Source organism: Centropristis striata, chromosome 15 (assembly GCF_030273125.1).
Source record: "Centropristis striata isolate RG_2023a ecotype Rhode Island chromosome 15, C.striata_1.0, whole genome shotgun sequence".
Taxonomy (NCBI): Eukaryota; Metazoa; Chordata; class Actinopteri; order Perciformes; family Serranidae; genus Centropristis; species Centropristis striata.
The window spans coordinates 34,118,204-34,138,448 of NC_081531.1; the positions used below are offsets into that span (position 1 = coordinate 34,118,204).

General features: G+C 37.0%; 1 protein-coding gene across 1 annotated transcript in view; it reads right to left on the bottom strand.

Annotated features, from left to right (window-relative positions):
- Positions 1 to 20,245, bottom strand: part of LOC131986438 (neuronal tyrosine-phosphorylated phosphoinositide-3-kinase adapter 1) — a 45,456-nt gene that overhangs the window by 17,995 nt on the left and 7,216 nt on the right. The gene's annotated exons all lie outside the window — the stretch shown is intronic.

A 20,245-nucleotide genomic window follows, 5' to 3' on the forward strand; every position in this document is an offset into this window, starting at 1 on the left:
ACATTTAACTCACATTGGCCTTGTTTTTCAAGTCTTGCAGCTCTATGGAATCAGTACAATCAGGCCTAGAGGTGTTAACAACTCAAAAATATCCTTTGTGCAGAATAACAAAGTTATAATGATATAAAACATTTTTTAAAAAAGCCTGTATCTGTCCTCTCCTCTCTGCTCTGTGTAAACAGCATGCGGTTCTGTCTGATTTTTAGTGAATATATTCGGCAGAATCAGTAATGGCTTCACAATGTAGCTGAGGAGCAGAATTTAATGTTTTTAACAGGATCTAGATATTCCAAACAGTTTATTTTGGGCAACATTTTAATGATTAATTGATGAGTCAGAAATATCACAATTTTAAGCTTCCTTTTGGTTTCAAAAAATTTCATAACCTATGATCTGCTGAACCTGGTCTCACAGGAATCCGTGAAATAGCCACGGATTTGCTTAACTCAAAATCCGTGGAATAGCCACAGAATCACTCAAATTTCCGTGAAACTGACACGGTGCATGTTGGATCTGCTCAACGACTGTCGGGAAGTTCAAAATTTGATGATAACGCCTACTTTTACAGTTTCTTTCTACAGTAAACTGTATTTTTGGCAAACTTTTAAAGAAACAAGTTTGGATTGTGGGGGTTCAGAGTGTTAAGCTATGCTCCATATTTTGTTGCTTAGTAATATTAATGGCTCATAGCGCCATGACAGTAAACAGTAAAAGAACAGTAAAATATAAAAATAAATGTTCTTTCTAGCTGATATTTTTAAAAATATATCATGAACACAGTTCATTCACCACATGCTACGATAAAAATTGCATGTGAGTCCAGTCTTATGAGCTCTGCTTTTATGCTCCTTGAGTATAGATGCAGGCAGCATGAAAAGGGCAGAAAGGAAAAGCATGACATTTACACTTTCCAGCAGTGTAACGCTTTGCTAATTCTTCACATATTCAGGAGCACTTAAACCACAATTACCACCAACTGCACAACAGTAAGGATAATGATATAACAATATCTCCTCCACCCATCTCTCACTGTAAAGAATAAAAAACACCAGAGTGGAAGCATCAGGCACCGTCACCTGGTCCAGGCGGCATGTTGAGCTGTGTAGCTGTGTGTGATTCTTTTGTCACGGCCCAGTGTGTCATCCAGTGTGTCAGCGTGGCTACGGCTATTCTTGTATTCCACAGCCCTCGCCACAACCTCTGCTGCTGCTGCTGCTGCCACGCTTGCTGACTCAATGTTAATTAGGTTAGCGAGCTGCGACTGTAGGTTGGGCTTTTGTTAACTGGAGCTTTGATTTGGGTTTCGAGGATCTGGCAGCTGAGCAGGCAGCCCTACAATTGCCCCATTACACGCCGTGGGTTGGTGTGCAATTAGCCGAGTTAAAGGAACCAGGAGAACTTTATCTGCGGGATGGTTCGTCTAATCAAACTGGGCCGCAAACATTGTTTTTTACAGACACAACAACTCGCACAGCGCCCTGTCTGTGTCCCTGGAGGAACTTTAAATCCTAAATAAATTCAGAGCATTTAGCAAGTTGTTTCAGGAGCATCTACAGGGTCAGGAGTCGCTTGAATCCCTCTCATTAGAACCAGGAGGCAGATGGGCCATGATTCATTTAGCTGGATCTGCATGCAACGCTGCAGACTACTCATTCATGCACATAAGCAAACAGATCACACACACACGCAAATCTGCCATACATACTAAACACACACACGGGGTGTGAAGCGGTAATTGCAAATGCTAAGCAGCTGATTTTAATGTGGGTTACTGATGACACAGAATTTGGATTATCATCAACAGAAAATTTGAGTCTCTAGCTGTCGTCAAACATAACGCAGTTCAAGATTTTGCTTTGGATATTTACAGTGTTTTCTATCTGACATCTTTTCGTCTTTCCCTGACACTGAATTCAACACTTTCTGCTGCAGCCCTCTGCCCTCCAGCCTCCACCTCAGCAAGTGACCCTGTAGTGTTGCTGCACCTTGCTGTGAGTGAGGCAGAAACGCTGCAGAGTGGAGGCACACATCGCAGCACTGGCCTGGCCTGGACATAGGGGCAATATTTCCCCAAAAAACATATTCAGAATACCCACGTAATCACTTTGGAGAATATTATCCCTTTGTTTTTTGCAAACATCCATAAAAATATGATTTAAAAATAAGATATTGTTACAAATACCAACCCTTTTTTGATTACAGAAAAAGCATGCAACATATTTGTTTTTGCAAAGCTGCTTGGAGCAATTAGATGGAAAGGGCAGATAGTACAGAACATCTTGTTTATTATAGACATTGTCTTTTTTCGTCTGCACATCCAGTCCCAGCATGTTTGAGTTTGCATCCCTTAGAGGCTGAATTAAATAGCAAAGAGGCTCAATTAAACTTTGTAATTTAGTATGTGACAGTGAGTAATTAAGTAGGGAAGAAATCAAAAGGGTTTTGTTGTAGGCAGGATGGCAGCCATACACTGGTCTCATGGTATACTGTGGTTTGAAAGCCAACTTATGTATGGTGTTGAAAAATGTCTTGTTATATTTACTTTCAAATGGGAGACTTTTTACACATACTCATGTCAAAAATGGTTTCAAGTTTCAACTCTAATATCATTAATTTAATCAATTTTCTTCAATCACCAAAGATACACGGTTTATTGTAGAATGAAACTGTAAAAACATGCATTATCATATATAACTTTCCATCAGTTCTTGAATGGATCATAGGTTACGACAGTTTCCATTAGAAAAGTAACGAGAACAAAACTTAAAACTGTCAAAATCACTTTATTCTGCATGTCTCATTTCAAACATCACCAAAATAAACTGTTTGTAATAACTAGATCTTGTTTAAAAACATTTAATTCTGCTCCTCAGAGACACTGTGAAGTCATGATTGATTCTGCTGAGACTAATGGTCACGTGACAATTTTTCACTGAAAATCTGTTTACACAGAGCAGAGAGGAGAGGACAGGAGAGGGTGTAAAAATGCAAATAGTTCAATATTTATAGCATGTGGAGACAGATTTTTTCCCAATAGCCATGTCACTTGTGGGCGCTTGGCAAATGTTGTATTTATAAATTCCATTTCATTCAAATTTTAAAAAAATAATTCATCTGAGAAATACCACTTACTTCTTGTCTTTTTTTTATGATTTATGTCATAACTGTGTTGTTCTGCACAAAAGACATTTCTGAGTCCCAGTTCTTGCCATGATTGTGCTGATTCCATAGAGTTGCAGTTGACTTATATATTGCATTGAAATACAAGGCCACAGTGAGCAAAAACACCCTGAAATGACTTGGTTCAGAGGGTTAAAGGTCATTAAAATAGATCATAGTATTGTTAAACACCATAAACCAGGGGTGTCAAACTCTGGCCCGCGGGGCAATACCAAATTATTATATTATTATTGTAAATTAATGACATTGATGTGTTTTTTATTTGAAATTTGATTTTGCATGTCTGCACTATTTAGTTATATATTGTATGTTTATAAGCATTGCTGGCTCCATATTTAATGTTAAAGCAAAACATGTTTGGTATATATCAAAAGGTTTATTTGTTCAATGTTGGCCCGCGATTTTATTCAAGTTTTAAATTTTGGCCCATTGTGTATTTGAGTTTGACACCCCTGCCATAAACCATGATACTGTCATATTGCTGAAGTAGTAATCATATGTGAAACCAACATGGTCTCACAGAAATCCGTGAAATAGCCACGGATTTCGCTTAACTCAAAATCTGTGGAATAGGCACGGAATCGCTCAAATTTCCGTGAAACTGACACGGATTTCGCTACAATGCAAGTTAATGACAGTCATATCCCGTGGCTATTCCAACATACAAAGTGATTATGTACATTCACTGAGTGAAGATTTAGAAAATAAAACATATATTTCTCGCTAGAAATGTGATCAAAATCCATTTTTATGCAGAAACTAAGTCAAAATATTGATTTTTCACTAAAAATGAGAGAACTGTCCGCCATGTTTTTTATTCTGACCGCTGGAACCTTGAAAGTCACGTGACTTGGAACAAACCAATAGGAACAAATATCAATGGGATGGCCACGGGATATGACTGTCTTTAACTTGCATTGTAGCGAAATCAGTGTCAGTTTCACAGAAATTTGAGCGATTCCGTGGCTATTCCACGGATTTCTGTGAGACCATGTTCGCTGAAGTAGTTATCATATGTGAAACTGTTATACTGTTGCAGCCCTTGTTGTGCACAGCTTTTTAGACCCCATCGATCAATGAAGAAAAAAGATAAAAAGGTACTGTACATACAGTATGCATGCAGTTTCTCCCTAACACCGCTGCTGTACAGTAACTTAACCCCATGGCCACACTGCACACCACAGCCAGACACATTGCTGCAGCTCAGGAGAAACAAACACAGAGAGAAGACGAGAGAGGAAGCAGGAGCGAAAAATGATGAGGAGAAGCTGCAAGAGAGGAGGAGAGATGAAGGCAGCGGGAGAGAGAGGGGGAGAGGGGAGGGGGCCGGGTGAAAAATGGGGGAAGCCAATAAATCAAGAGTCACTGAGGGATCAAAGATAAATATGATTAGGCGGAAAACGTAAAAACTGGAGACAGGCTGATGGGAGGGGAATATCAAGGAGGGAACATGAGAGTGGAAGGGAATAAGCAAATGGAGGCGAGGATAGAGAAACAGTGAAAGGCAGCCAGACTACAAGAATGGGGGAGGGAGGTGATATCAAGCCTCGCACACTAGTCGCTGTGTGTGGTCTCCTAGCAACACTGTCAGCCATGCATCTCTTCCTTTAGCCGCTGAATATGCAACAAAGAAGGACGTCGTACGTGATAATCCCGGGGTTAAACCTCACTGCAGCTGCTGCTGTACCTGAAGCCCCACTAACAATTTATCTCATGTATCTTAAGATGAGATACTACAGGCAGGAACATTGTGTTTTCATGCACTGGTCAATTTGAGCTATTTTTCTCCTATAACATGTCTTCTGTTGGAATAGCGGAAAGAAAACATCCAAAACAACCATTTAGGTGTATATTTTACCATTAGATTTCCCCTAAATTCACTGAAAGTCTGTGTATTGCAGCATCACAGCATGGTCAGAAAGCTCCCACTCTCTTTTACAATATTATGTGTTTTACATGTTCTATATTGTGCTGTGAATTAGATTCAATATTTCGTCTTCAAATACTAATTTCCATTATGAATGTATGAAATCTTTAAAGGCCATTTTCTCGAAATTAAATTTTTCTCATGTTCTGAGCCACAAATGTCAACTTCAGCTCCACTTACAGACAACAAACTTCCCATTATTTTACATTTCTTACCACATTCTGAATGTTTTTACAGAGGGGTTTGTCTATATATCATTCATACCCTGATTAACATTTTGTAACTAAAAACATGACGATAATTGATTGTTTTAATGGCTTTTGATGAAATGATAAAAGGAAATATCCCAGTTTCCTTCTGTAAAAAAAAACTTGGAATCTAATATATCAACAAAATAGAATAATAACTTTGAAATTTGCTTTTTCCAATATTCAGTTATGTTCAATGTTCAGGGTTATGTATGCATGTTATGTTCATGCCTCATTTGCATATAACATGTCAGAAAACTTATAATGCAAAAAAAAAATGTTTTAATGTAAATAACAAACTGGGGAAGTATCATGGTGATATCTGTAAATTACAAAAAATACCCTCTTCACCTGTAGTGTCTTAGCATGTTAGCAACGTTGCTGCTAACATTCATGACGTACACACACACACACACACACACACACACACACACACACACACACACACACACACACACACACACACGCTCCAGACATGACAAAGGCTGCTACTTACCCTTAAGAACTCTGAAATCTGACTAATAAACTCAAAGAATTAGCACAACATATTTTATTGATTGCTTTTAAAATGCTTTTAAAGTTGATTTCAATTATTTTCTTTGTCCTTTCGCTTCAGCTGCAAAAAAGTCTGGATATAACAAGCCAGTTATTTAGCATTAAAATAAGCTATGGATGTTCACGGCACTGTAAAATTTATTTACCTGCCATAGCGGGAAAGACGGCCTTGAAGTGAAATAGATATTAATGAGAGCCTCAAGGCTGGAATACTAAAACGGGAGCCCCGTGAAATCACACCTGGTTCCTCTCGAGAAACTGGTTGAAATTACTGATCTACGAAAGCATGAGGTAGATAATGAATCCATAATTCATTTCGTTTAAGATTCCCAGCCAGAGAAGAAGCTTGTGTGACGTGACATAATGCGTCATTTCACTGTTATTATGGATCCTACTGCAGTTCCCAAAAAGTCTGTTTACACTTGGTTTTAAAAAGCATTTTGGCCGTTCTATTAACAAGTGGTCAGCGCTGAATACAGGTGTTAACAGGGTCCAAGACGCATTCTGATAAAATTACTCAAACCACTTGCCGAGCCAGTCTCGGACGCATTTACAGTATATTTTGTAGTGTAAACAGCCTGATGCTCCCCCACAAGGACGTAACTAAGAATCAGTAATACAGATATCTCAGCCCTGTTAGCATGTTTCCCAAATACATAACACTAAAATTAAAAATTAGGTCAATTATTGATCTGATCTCTCTAATCACATCAATCCAATAAATAACAGGACTCTCCCAAAAAATATGACAATTACCAGCAGACATATTATCAAAGGCACAAATTATTTGATTCAACCTCTTTGGTGATGATAGCATGGCCATGCTGAGAATATATGTCCATTGGTGTCATCAATAACTAAAGCATAATAATAATAATAATAATAATAATAATAATAATAATAATAATTAGGTTTATAAGATGGAAAATACAGACTATTTCTGCACCTGAGTAGCATCTCTTTTAAGGATTAAGATGAGAAGATTGATGCCACTCTCATGTCAGTACAGTGAATTTGAAATCTGGAAAGCTCACTAATTATCACTATTTTTTGGGCCCTTTCTTAAATCCAGCCACCATTGACACACCCAGCATCCTTGTGATGTAAGTAACAAATGTACTAATGCACGAGGTGTGGTCAGACAAATTGGTGGTGCATTGGTATGTTTTGGCAGCAGAATGTTATTTCTCTATTTATCAACAAAAATCTGGTCTAAAGTCAATGGTGCAGGTTTAGTTTAGTTTATTAAATTAAATCAGGGGCCATGTACAAACAATACATCTCAAGAAAAGCCAACATGGTCTCACCGTGAAATAGCCACAGATTTCGCTTAACTCAAAATCCGTGGAATAGCCACGGAATCGCTCAAATTTCCGTGAAACTGACACGGATTTCGCTATAATGCAAGTTAAAGACAGTCATATCCCATGGCTATTCCATGGATATTTGTTCCTATTGGTTTGTTCCAAGTCACGTGACTTTCAAGGTTCCAGCGGTCAGAACAAAAAACACGGCAGACAGTTATCTCATTTTTAGTGAAAAAATTAATATTTTGACTTTGTTTCTGCATAAAAATCGATTTTGATCACATTTCTAGCGAGAAAGATATGTTTTATTTTCTAAATATTCACTCAGTGAATGTACATAATCACTTTGTGGTGAAGATCTCGCCAGAAAAATATGACTGTCATTAACTTGCATTGTAGCGAAATCCGTGTCAGTTTCACGGAAATTTGAGCGATTCCGTGGCTATTCCACGGATTTTGAGTTAAGCGAAATCCGTGGCTATTTCACGGATTTCTGTGAGACCAGGTTCCGAAAAGCATGTGCTATTCACTAATTTCCTTGTGCATCTCAGTATTTTCCTGAATTTAAAGAGCACTCAGCGTTCTCGAGTCGTAGATGAGACGGAGGAACCAGAGACGGTGGAGGCAGAGGCTCCACTCGCTTCTCCAGTTTGCCAAATCCACAATTTAAATAGCGATGTTAAAGTTAATGCCAGATGACATTCATGTTATCCCCCAAATGCATCTATAATTAATCAAGAGACACAATATAACCACTTTGCCTCTTGTGCTTTACTTCATACCCAAATAATGTGTAATTTGTCCAGCAGTAGTGGAGTCAGACTCAATGCACTCCGAGACCATATGCGCTATAAATTGTTTAAATAGGGCCCGATATTTCTTTGATGTAATCTGTACAAAAGCTGGACTATTTCTTGTCCAGGTGCACTACCTTCCTGTATTCTCTGCTGGTTGCCTCGCAACCTCATAGTGATGATTTAACATGAAAGACATGACGTGTTACTAAGTGTTAATTTAGTGAGCTTTAGAGGTGCTAGATAGTCTTACCTGCAGCCTGTTTCCAGTATTTGTGCTAAGCTAAAAGGATGCTTCACATTTGTACAGACATGAGAGTAATATCAAGCTTCTCACCTGATTCTCTGCAAAAAAAAAAAGAGAATAATCATATTTCCCAAAATGTCTAACTCAGGGGTGTCAAACTCAAATACACAATGGGCCAAAATTTCACACTTGAATAAAATCGCGGGCCAACATTGAACAAATAAACCTTTTAATATATACCAAACATGTTTTGCTTTAACATTAAATATGGAACCAGCAACGCTTATAAACATACAATATATAACTAAATAGTGCAGACATGCAAAATCAAATTTCAAATAAAAAACACATCAATGTCATTAATTTATTAAATAAAAATTAAATAAAAATTGTATGCCTCTTTTCTATTTGCATCCTTCTGATTTAAATATCAAAATAAAGTTTTTCAACAGGTTAATACATTTAAAAATAAAATAACAATAATAAATCTAGTATTAGCGGTACATGCGCCGTATAATACCGGCGGGTCAGCTTTTATAGTACAATAATAATATAATAATTTGATATTGGCTAGCGGGCCAAATAAAATTACACTGCGGGCCAAATTTGGCCCGCGGGCCAGAGTTTGACACCCCTGGTCTAACTAGTCCTGTCTGACTAGTTAATATTCCAAAAGTTCCCTTTGTGCTGACAAAGTACAAACAAGCTTACAAAATATTAATGGGCAGATGTCTCACACTTTCTGTTCACAGAACTTGCAATGAGAGATTCTGTCCAAAACATTTGGTCAGTTGGACAATTTATGCTGTATTACACCATTAACATTTAGCAGAAGTGTTGTGATGCAGACAGGATATCCCTGGCCAGTAAGAGAACACTGACACACTCAAACCTTTCATAACATCATCAGCCATGTATCAGCCCACTGACCTCCTCCATAACCACACTCTAAAATAATAATAATAAAAATAAATAGTGAATCTGCCCCATGACTTGGGATTAGGGGTGTGCCATATCGTATCGTTCACGATAATATTGCGGTATTTTTTTTTGGTTAAAAAAAATGCATATCATGATATTGGCAATATTCCTACTTCTTGATGTAGTGGCGTAAGGTTAACATTAGCTAAAAATTAAAGTTGTTTTAATCACAAAAAGCGACTTACTCTCTGTCGCTAAACACATGCAGCTTTCAAAATAAGAGCACAGTGTGTTAACAGACCACAGAACTTACAAGAAGACTGTCAAAATAAGATGCCTTAAATAAAACATACAAGAACCTTTATTTTCCTTTACAAAATATCATTAAAATATGCCCCCGAAACCCCTAAATGGTTGTTTTTATTATTTTCTCATACATTTTTTTTTATTTGGCAACTGTTGAGATTTGCACTTCACACTACATTTTAGATTTTTATTTATTCATACAGACTAAAAAAATCACATTTTCTATATCTTTTTAAGTATTTCGTAATATCGTCAAGAATATCGTTATCGCAAAAATAGCCTGAAATATCGTGATATTCTTTTAGGGCCATATCGCCCAGCCCTACTTGGGATGCACTTTTCCTTCCACCAAGTTTCATGAAAATCAGACCAGTAGTTTCTTTTTAAAATCCTGTTAGTAGGCAAACAAACCAAAAACATAACCTACTTAAATTTGACTAAATAATAATCAGTTCTGAATGATTTTCAGTGAATATATGTCAGGTATCAGTTCATCTCAGCGGAATCAATCATGGCTTCGCAGTGTCACTGAGGAGCATAATTTAATGTTTTTAACAGCATCTAGTTATTCCAAACGGTTTATTTTTTTGGAAACATGACAGAAATATCACAATCTTAAGATTCATTTTGCTTACTTTGTCTCACAGAACTTTTTTTAACCTATGATCTGCTGTTGGAAGGTTCAAATTTCAACAATATGGCCTGTTTTTACAGTTTATTTGTATGATAAACTGTGTCATTTTAGAGATTTTAAAAGAAACAGTTCAGAGGGTTAAACCAAAATCTCGTGCTCTGCCAGGCCAACCTGCAGGCCAGAAACCCATGGAAGCAACATTTATTGCTTTGTGGGCTTTTATACACTTATCAGAACAAAAACAAGCCACGCCAAGTATTTAACACTTGAATAACTAAGTAATTTAAACAATATTACATACTGTTTGTTAGCTTCATCTATAAAGATACACCATCATTTATCAGCTGAATTATATTGTTTATATCTATGGAGATTAGTAATCTTTGTATCAGTCTTTCAGGTGCTAATTAACCTCCTTTTTATATTTAATATACCCATTCAAAAGGACAACATTGCCTGCCATTACTAAACATTAACATCCAAATTAGCTCCATGTGCATTCACTCAAGTACTGAACTGAAGTATAGAGTCAATATTGTACTTTTGTACTGTTTCAGTACATTTATTTGACACCTTTAGTTACTAATGCTTACCAGATACAGATAAGTAAAACAAAAAATATATATATATATATTATTGGTCCCTTGGTGAAATGTAAAGGCTCCACAGCAGAATATCTTGCATTAAAGTGATGTACGCTTCACATGAATGCACTAGGGCTGGGCGATATAAAAAATATATCAATATATTTATTAATGTGATATGAAATTAGACTATATTGCATATATCGATATAGTTCCATTTTTCCCCTTCTTTATATATAAATGCTGCCCTTTCTAGGGTTTGTCATATTCAGTTCTGTGATGTTCGTTATTCTTTTCTCATACAAATATATTTATTTCGGAAAAAGACTGGCCTATTTTATTTCATGGGCTATTTTTATTTAAGATATCTTTTAATTTAAATGTGCACTTAATGGAGCTTTGATTTTAAGAAAAAAGGTACTCCTGTTGTTATAAAGTATTTATATTCACTTAAATAAACGTTTTCAACAAAACTAAAAAAAAAAAAAAGAACAAAAACAAGCCCAATCTAACCCTCCTCCCTCCCTAAAATAACCAGTCACTTGACAACCTGGTCTCACAGAAATCTGTGAAATAGCCACGGATTCGCTTAACTCAAAAGCCGTGGAATAGCCACGGAATCACTCAAATTTCCGTGAAACTGACACGGATTTCGCTACAATGCAAGTTAATGACAGTCATATCCCGTGGCTATTGGTTTGTTCCAAGTCACGTGACTTTCAAGGTCCCGGCGATCAGAACAAAAAATATGGCGGACAGTTCTCTCATTTTTAGTGAAAAATCAATATTTTGACTTAGTTTCTGCATAAAAATGGATTTTGATCACATTTGTAGCGAGAAATATATGTTTTATTTTCTAAATATTCACTCAGTGAATGTACATAATCACTTTGTATGTCGGAATAGCCACGGGATATGACTGTCATTAACTTGCATTGTAGCGAAATCCGTGTCAGTTTCACGGAAATTTGAGCAAATCCGTGGCTATTCCACGGATTTTGAGTTAAGCGAAATCCGTGGCTATTTCACGGATTTCTGTGAGATCATGTTGCACTTGAGGTCAAACCTGTTCAAAACTTGCCAAGCAACCAGACAGCCACTCTGCTATTTCACCTGTCTTCTGTTTGTTATTGATGCTATGGTTGTCCTACTTTGCCTTTTGTGTCTTGTTTTCATTACTAACTGCTATCTGCTCTGTGTCGCTCTCCTGAAAATTGTATATTTTCTGATCTACTCGGCAGACACAAAGGCACTGTGTGAATTTAAAATATAGGGAGGGGGGGACCTGGGAGCGGATTCTTTTTGCACGTTGAGCCTAATTAATATGTATTTTGAAGTGTGTCTGTGGAAAGAAAGAAAATGAGATTATTCAAATAACTCCCTCATTGTGCATCACTAAACCAGAAGTCACTATTTTCACCCTTGGGTTATGTGGGGCTCTTTGCTGCTACGGAGCGTCGATTCAACTTGTCTGTTTCTCTTCATGCACTGCTGTTGTGTGCCGAACGCTTGACAATATTGCATTGTGCAGTGAAATGCCTGTGGCTGATGAGAATGGACAGGAGGAGGAGGAGGAGGAGGAGGAGGAAGAGGAGGAGGAGGAGGAAGAGGCTGATGTATCACTCCAGGCCAGGGATGCAAGGCACATGAGAGGCGTAGAGGAATTTTGCGATTTTTTTTTCTTCTCTTGACCTCTTTCTGATGTTTTGGACATAAAATAAATTTTAAAAAAACCCTCAGTATTTTATAAGTACGGTCAAGCGGAATAATTCGACAGCGTCATTCTTTTGGGGGTCAAAACCCCAAATATGCTCACTTAAATATACATGCACAAGACACTTCGCACTCTTAGTGTTGTACAACCTGAGTGACCAATAAATTTTTCATGGCCTGCAACCAAAAATACCCGACAAAAAAGCTTTCCCTGTTCCCCCTTGCCCTGTGCTGCCAGTATGGAGGCTCGAGCCACAACAAACTTGTGTAGATGCTCAGTGTTTGTCTCAACAAAGCACCTTTTCTGCCAACAAATGAATCCATTATTGTGTGCATAGGTTAACATCTGTAAAAATATATGTGGATCAAACGCGAGCAGTCTAAAATGAAGCTAAAATAACGCAACACTCATCATTGGCTCTCTCATTGGCTCTCTGGCCAGTGGATGACCTCCCGATCCACATTTCCCACCCCAGCTTGCCCTTGCCTTCATCATCTTCTGCTGGGATCTGCACTAACCAAGGTGACCCACTGCACTTAGCACAGATGAACACTTAGCGGCTCGCAGCCCTTATAAAACACTGGCCATGCTTTCATTTAATCTTTGTTGTTTACTTCCCCTGACGCACACATATAAGGTTCAAAACGCTGTGGAAATACCACACCACTCTGCAGAAAAGAAAAGAAGAAGCACCATGCTGTGAGAGACAAATGAAGATTGAACAATGAAATCAGAAGGCAGCCATGCTCGGTGTGTGTGCAGCATGTCACTACACATGGCATGACGAAAGAGTGCAAAATCCTCCGTGTTCAAATTTTTTTGCTGGGTTCCCTCGAGATAATCTGCTTTTTTTGCCTTTTATTCAGCTCTGTGCATGTGTAAACTCTCTTGTCCTTCAAAAAACAGAGTGGGAAATCACATTATATACGAAGAGAAAGTCTCTATTTTGTTTACTCTTTGTATTTGGCTGCTGAAACCCATACTGTGAGGTATAGAGCTGCAGGGAAGAGTGAGGACTGAAAAAACCCCTCCATGCTCGCGCTCGTGCACGAGGGGAAGAGCTCCACTCTGCAGCTGCACACGCTTCACTGAGCCAGTATCCCTCTCCAACCAAGATCGGACTTATTTTAGATGTGGATTACCCAGCAATATTGCCTGCCTCCCTGGTAGTTTGTTTGTTTGAAGTCTTTTTTTATTGGATATTTATTAAAACAAAAAAACTGATGATGCCGTCTGTCAGATATAAGTGACGGTGCAGTAAATCTCCCCACAGTACATGATGTTCTTATCTCTTATTAAAGTGAGAAATGTCTTGTCTGCTCTGACCGTTTAAACCACAACATGGATGATCTCTCCGAGCCGAATAAATCCTGATTGACCAACATGTTCTCAATCCCAACTTGTCAAATATCTCGTAATGTCAGATAAGGACACACAAAGTCTCCTTTCAGCGTCTGTATGAGACGCAACTCCAATGTAAACATGTCTGTGTCGTTATTAGATGCACTCAAAAAAATAACTTGTTCCCAGAACGAAATAAAATTATGGAAATAATTTCCACCTAAATAAAATGCTTTAATTTAGCGAGAAACAGTTTTGTTGAGTGAACAAAATGTAATTATGTCGGGTCAACATGATGTTTTTGCGTTACTGTTACTTAATTACCAGGGCTCAGTCCAACTAGATTTATAAGGGTAATTGTAACATACTAATGTAATTTTCTTGGGCCATTTAAACGTGTATGACATTATTAAGAGTTACTTTATTTAATAGGGTTGTTACAACTACTTTTTAAAATAGTGCAGTACATGAATTAGTTGTGCTGAGCCAATAAAACAGTTAGGTTGAAGTGGTTTAGCCTAAAAGATTACCTTTATCATATGAAAATGAACATAATAGTAATTATTCACGAAATAAATATTATATTCAGCAATTGAATTAGGTTGTTTTAACATAAAGTATTCTAGTACATTTTAAAGTGTTGCATTTTATGCTAAAACTACATGTTTTAAAACTGTTCAACCACAAAACATCATTTTATTTAGTAGAAGCTACATGTTAGACTAAGGAGAAGGTAACAGACACCCAGTTTGCTTTTTTTGAGTGTGTTCAGAGCATCAAATCAAAAAGTGTGAAGATCCATTTAGGGTGCCTGGGAGCGGGACTCAGATTTTTGTGCCCTGTGTGAAACCAAAAGACATCGTTTTAAATTAATTAAATTAAATTTAACTTACATAAGTAGATCACATCACGTTCGACACCATTTATAACCTGCATTCAGTAGTTACCAGTTGAGGAAGAAGTATTTAGATCCCTTACTTCATTAAAAGTACTTATATCACTACACTTCCACTACAACGTCTAAAAACTACTACTAAAAGTCCTGTATTCAAAACTCACTGAAGTTAAAGTACAAATGTATCAGCATCAAAATGTGCTTAAAGTATCAAAAGTAAAAGTACTCGTTATGCAGAATGGACCCACTCAGTTGTTACATATTCCTTATATATTATTTTATTTTATTTATGTAAGCAGCGTTTTAATTTTCTCAAGGTAGGACTAATTTTAACTACTTGATATACTGTTATGAGGTTTAATTAAAAACAAATGTATCATGTTTTTTTATGTCAAATCTCGACCTGAAAAGTAACTAAAGCTGCCAGCTTAAGGTAATGGAGTAAAAAGTATAATATTCGCCTCTTAAATGTAATGGAGTAGAAGTATAAAGTTACATAAAATGGAAATGCTCAAGTTGTAGGTCAAAACTGTACTTAAGTACAGTACTTGAGTAAATGTACTTAGTTACATTCCACCACTGGTAGTATTGAAAATCAGAAAATCTTTACTCAAGTAAAGGTAAAAATGATCATCGGACAAACTTACAGTAAAAGCATTACTTTTCTACTCAAATTCCAAGTTACTTTGTGTTTTTGTATTGTTTCATGTACAGGTGAGAGATCTTCACAAGTCATTTTCAGTCAGAGTCAAGCCGAAAGTCTTTAAGCAAGGTCACTGTCCAAAGCCTTGTTAACAATTTCAGGAGCTTTAACAACAATTGTAGTTTAACCAAAAAAAAAGTTGAATTTGTAGAAATTGTAGCCAGATTACTGTTTTTTTTCGTAGACTGAAAAATATTTTTTCAAAAGAAAAATCTTGATCTCATGATTTGTCATAAACTATATGTTATACTATCTTTCAGTCTACATAAAAACATATAGTGTGACACAGAAGTTTATTTTAGAAAGCAAAATAATGATGTGTAATGAATGATCTGACACGCTGTCCCCGATAAGTCAAAAAGTCATGCTTGAAGGATTTACTACCTAGAGCATCTTATTAAGTTTGCATTCAATTATTTGGGAGTGAGAATGTGTTGGCTGGACCGAAACCTGAACTTATTTTACAGACTTCACTACATGCTTACTGACTACAAACTCAAATTCCATATTTTATTATTTATTTATTTGATTCACACACACACATATATATATATATATATATATATATATATATATATATAGGTATATATACCAAGTTAAAAACATCACAGCCCTCTGTGCTCCAGGCTGTCCTGCCCCAACAAGACAAACCTCATAAACTATTCAGAAACAATTAAGCAAGCTCGCTCGCCCAAAGCAAAACAGGGATCAGCTGAACATCACTGTAAACTAGACATATGATTCGCCTCCGAGCAGTTTGTAGAGGGCCTGAATCACATCTGAAAAAGAGCGAGTAGATTTTAAATTGCCTGAGAAAGCCTAGTTTGCAGTGCAATGTTTAGTGAGAGGCTGGAGAATGAAAACATGGATGATTTCTGTCTAAAATGTAATGATTTAAAGATAAATAAAATCAGAATTGTCTTAATAAGTCGTGCAAAAAAATGATGATTGAAAGATGGAGCAGCAGCAGCAGCGTTGGTGTGATTAGCAAAGCCAGGTATAGGCCACAAGTGGTCTTCCAACGTTTGAATCATCCTACTCCTTGTGCTCAAAATCCTCCGATAAGCGAGTCATAGCGTAGGTTGCACAGGATAAGCACACACACATGCCCACACACACAGCTCTCCCACTCATTCATCTCATTACATACAAATCATGTCTCTTATAGCCCGGTTGTTTGCACCCCGTGGCGTTAAGCAGCATGACAGTAACTCAGAAGAGGTTTTGTTAAGACATAAATAAAGAGGCTGAGTGACAAAGCTAATTGCAGATAAAGCATAGACATTGCCACCTCCAAAGGCTTTTATTTATTTATTTATGTATATACAAAATATAAATGTGTGTGTGTGTGTGTGTGTGTGTGTGTGTGTGTTCTTGTACTTCCTACATAGTGAGGACCGGAACACGTTTTTAACCAACATTGTGAGGACATTTTTGTGAAGTGAGGACATTTCGGCCGGTCCTCACTTCTTTAAAGGCTTTTTTTGAGATTTCAGACTTTCTTTTAAGGGTTAAAGGTTACATGATAATGATAATTAACTGAAAATGTATTGTGTGGTTACAAAACGAAATAAACTATAGTGAAAATGTCCTTAGTTTTCTTCTTTGTCAACTTTTTTCATACATAATGAAGATGGATCAGACAAAGGAAATAGAGGCAAAAATTTACTGTGAACTCTTTTAATCTCCCACCCAACAAATACCCCATTACAAAAAAACTACAACTAATAAATACTAAACTAAAACTAAAGCATTTCAAATGATAAAGTCATTGAAACTAACTGAATTTGAAAACAAAAATCCACAACAAAATTAAAACTGAAACTAGCGAAAAATCCCAAACTATTATAACCTTGCAAGGGAATTCACTATTACAATGAGGGTCCTCATAAAGAACAAGAATGTGTGTGTGTGTGTGTGTGTGTGTGTGTGTGTGTGTGTGTTCTTGTACTTCATACATAGTGAGGACCGGAACACGTTTTTAACCAACATTGTGAGGACATTTTTGTGAAGTGAGGACATTTCGGCCGGTCCTCACTTCTTTAAAGGCTTTTTTTTTTTTTAGATTTCAGACTTTCTTTTAAGGGTTAAAGGTTACATGATAATGATAATTAACTGAAAATGTTTTGTATGGTTACAAAACTAAATAAATTATAGTGAAAATGTCCTTCGTTTTCTTCTTTGTCAACTTTTTTCATACATAATGAAGATGGATCAGACAGAAATTACTGTGACCTCTTTTAATCTCCCACCCAACAAATACCCCATTACAAAAAACTACAACTAATAAATACTAAACTAAAACTAAAGCATTTCAAATGATAAACTCATTGAAACTAACTGAATTTGAAAACAAAAATTCACAACAAAATTAAAACTGAAACTAACGAAAAATCCAAAACTATTATAACCTTGCAAAGGAATTCACTATTACAATGAGGGTCCTCATGAAGATAGAAGTACAAGAATGTGTGTGTGTGTGTGTGTGTGTGTGTGTGAAAAAAACCCCAAACCAGGCACTTTGCAAGAGTTGTTGAGAATCAGTAAGTCAGACATGTCTAAGAGCGTTTTGAGGGGCTGTACTGGAAGCTGAAAAGAAAGACAAGTGGTAAAAATGTTCGGGCGTGTTGGCCTTACAGGTGTGATTGGCAGGTTTTCAGCTCAGGGTCTCACTTGAGCAATTCCTACTCCTGTCATTCCCGCTGCACGCTGCACTGACAGTGATGAAATGAAAAGGCACTAACTGGGGCAAATGGCAAGTGATGGCAGATTACACACAGCAGGGTGTCTGACTCGGGCAGTGTTTTCTTATATAGTGTACTCCCCAAAATAGCAGAGGGAAAAAAGAAATATTATTGACTCTAACAAGATGATTATGAGTGGCTTCGTATGGAGACTTACTTTGGCCCAAGTGGCTCACATCCAGAAACGAGAGGACACTTGTAGAGTCTCACCTCTGCTGCACGAGCTGCAACCATGTAATTGTTTTTGATGCACCAATGTTCTCGCCACATTGCTCTGAAGCAGCATTGTTGATTTGCCGGAAAAATGGCCATTTTGAAACAAATCAGTCAGACTCTCAACTTAATTTATCCAATACTGAAAGCTATTACTGGGCTTTTAATAAAAAAAATTGAATTAACCCTCTGAACCCCAACAAGGGCTTTTTCAGGGCGCTTTTTTTGTTGTTGCTCATTTTACATTTTACTCACTGTGGCCTTGTATTTCACTGCAATATATATATATATATATACACATAAGTCCTGCAGCTCTATGGAATGAGCACAACCATGGCTAGAAGTGGGAAAGAAAAAAATGTATTTTATGCAAAATAACACAGTTATATATATATATATATATATATATATAATTGCAATAAAACAGATTTTATATAAAACCACTTTCCTAAGGGCACAGAAGTGTCATGAATGTTGGAAAAAATAATAGATCTCCACATATGTTATATATTGCTTTACTACTTCCAACCTCTCCTGTCCTCTCCTCTCAGCTCTGTGTAAACAAATTTTCAGTGAAAATTTGTCGCGTGACCGTTCGTCTCAGCAGAATCAATCATGACTTCACAGTGTCTCTGCGGAGCAGAATTTAATGTTTTTAACAAGATCTAGTTATTACAAACTGCTTATTTTTGGCAACATTTTAAATCAGACATGTAGAATAAAGTGATTGTGGCAGTAAGATTACAGTTTTAAGCTTTGTTTTGGTCTAGATTGATACAGCAGCATCAGAGAAAAAATGCCAGTCAAAGCTTTGTATCACTACAAATAAGAGGAAAATATATTTATTTTGGGTTGAACTGTCCTTTCAAGATAACCTTCTATATACCAACACCTTTGTTTTTGGAATTAGGAGTTGGAGCTCTTGTTTGCTTCCATCCAGCCAATCAGCCGGCTCTGTTCAGCACAAATTAAGATTGCTCTGACATTTACAACACATACTTAAAGTCATCCTGCATTCAGATTTGCATTTCCGAGCTCACTGTGTACACTCACCTATTTCACACACGGTTACTGAACCCTGACTTTTTTTTTGCAGGTGACCTTTACGAATGTCACAGACAATAAATTACCACTGGGAGATATTTGCTACAACCATTATGCTCCACATCAGTTTCAGGCCCGTGTGTGCAGTGACATGTTAGGACAAAAATATTTGTGCAACATACATTTTCGCTGTTTTGCAACACACAGCTGCCAGAAAAATAACAAGTTACCACCTTCTAAATGGTTTAGTGAGCATTAGTCAAGGTCTTTTGAAGGTCTCTGGCATATATGCAGCACATTAATGAGAATAGGGACATTAACACAAGACTCTAAACCACTTTGGAGCATTTATGCATGCTGAAACATGTATAACTCAAAACTGAGCTGGAAAGTGTTCCGCTATTTAGCCAATTACCATTCTCACATAATGATGCTAAAATGACTTTGCTAAGGGCTTCTTTATAAAAAAAAACAACAAAAAAATATAAATGGCAGACAAACATGTGCAAACATATTTGCTTTCGGTCCCAAATTTGCATGCTCGTCCATATGGAAGCTGCAGCGTAGATGCAGATAAATGGATGGTGATTAGCATGGCTGGAGACTGGGACCTCTTTGCCAACAAGAGACGAGTAACTGTTGGCTCCAAACTTTATTTATTTTGCATGGTACCATGTGAATGGCTTTGAAAGGTTTAATGGGAAGAAAAACAGAGGGGAAATGAACAAAGACGAGTAGCCTCAAGGAAATCATTACCACACATCATTACTCTTGACTACACACTGCAATGAAGACTGGATGCCATAAGATGCTCAAAGTCCAGAAAGAAAGCGTTTAAAAAGGGAGCATTTAATCTGAACATGTACATCCCAGGCATCCTCCGGCCAG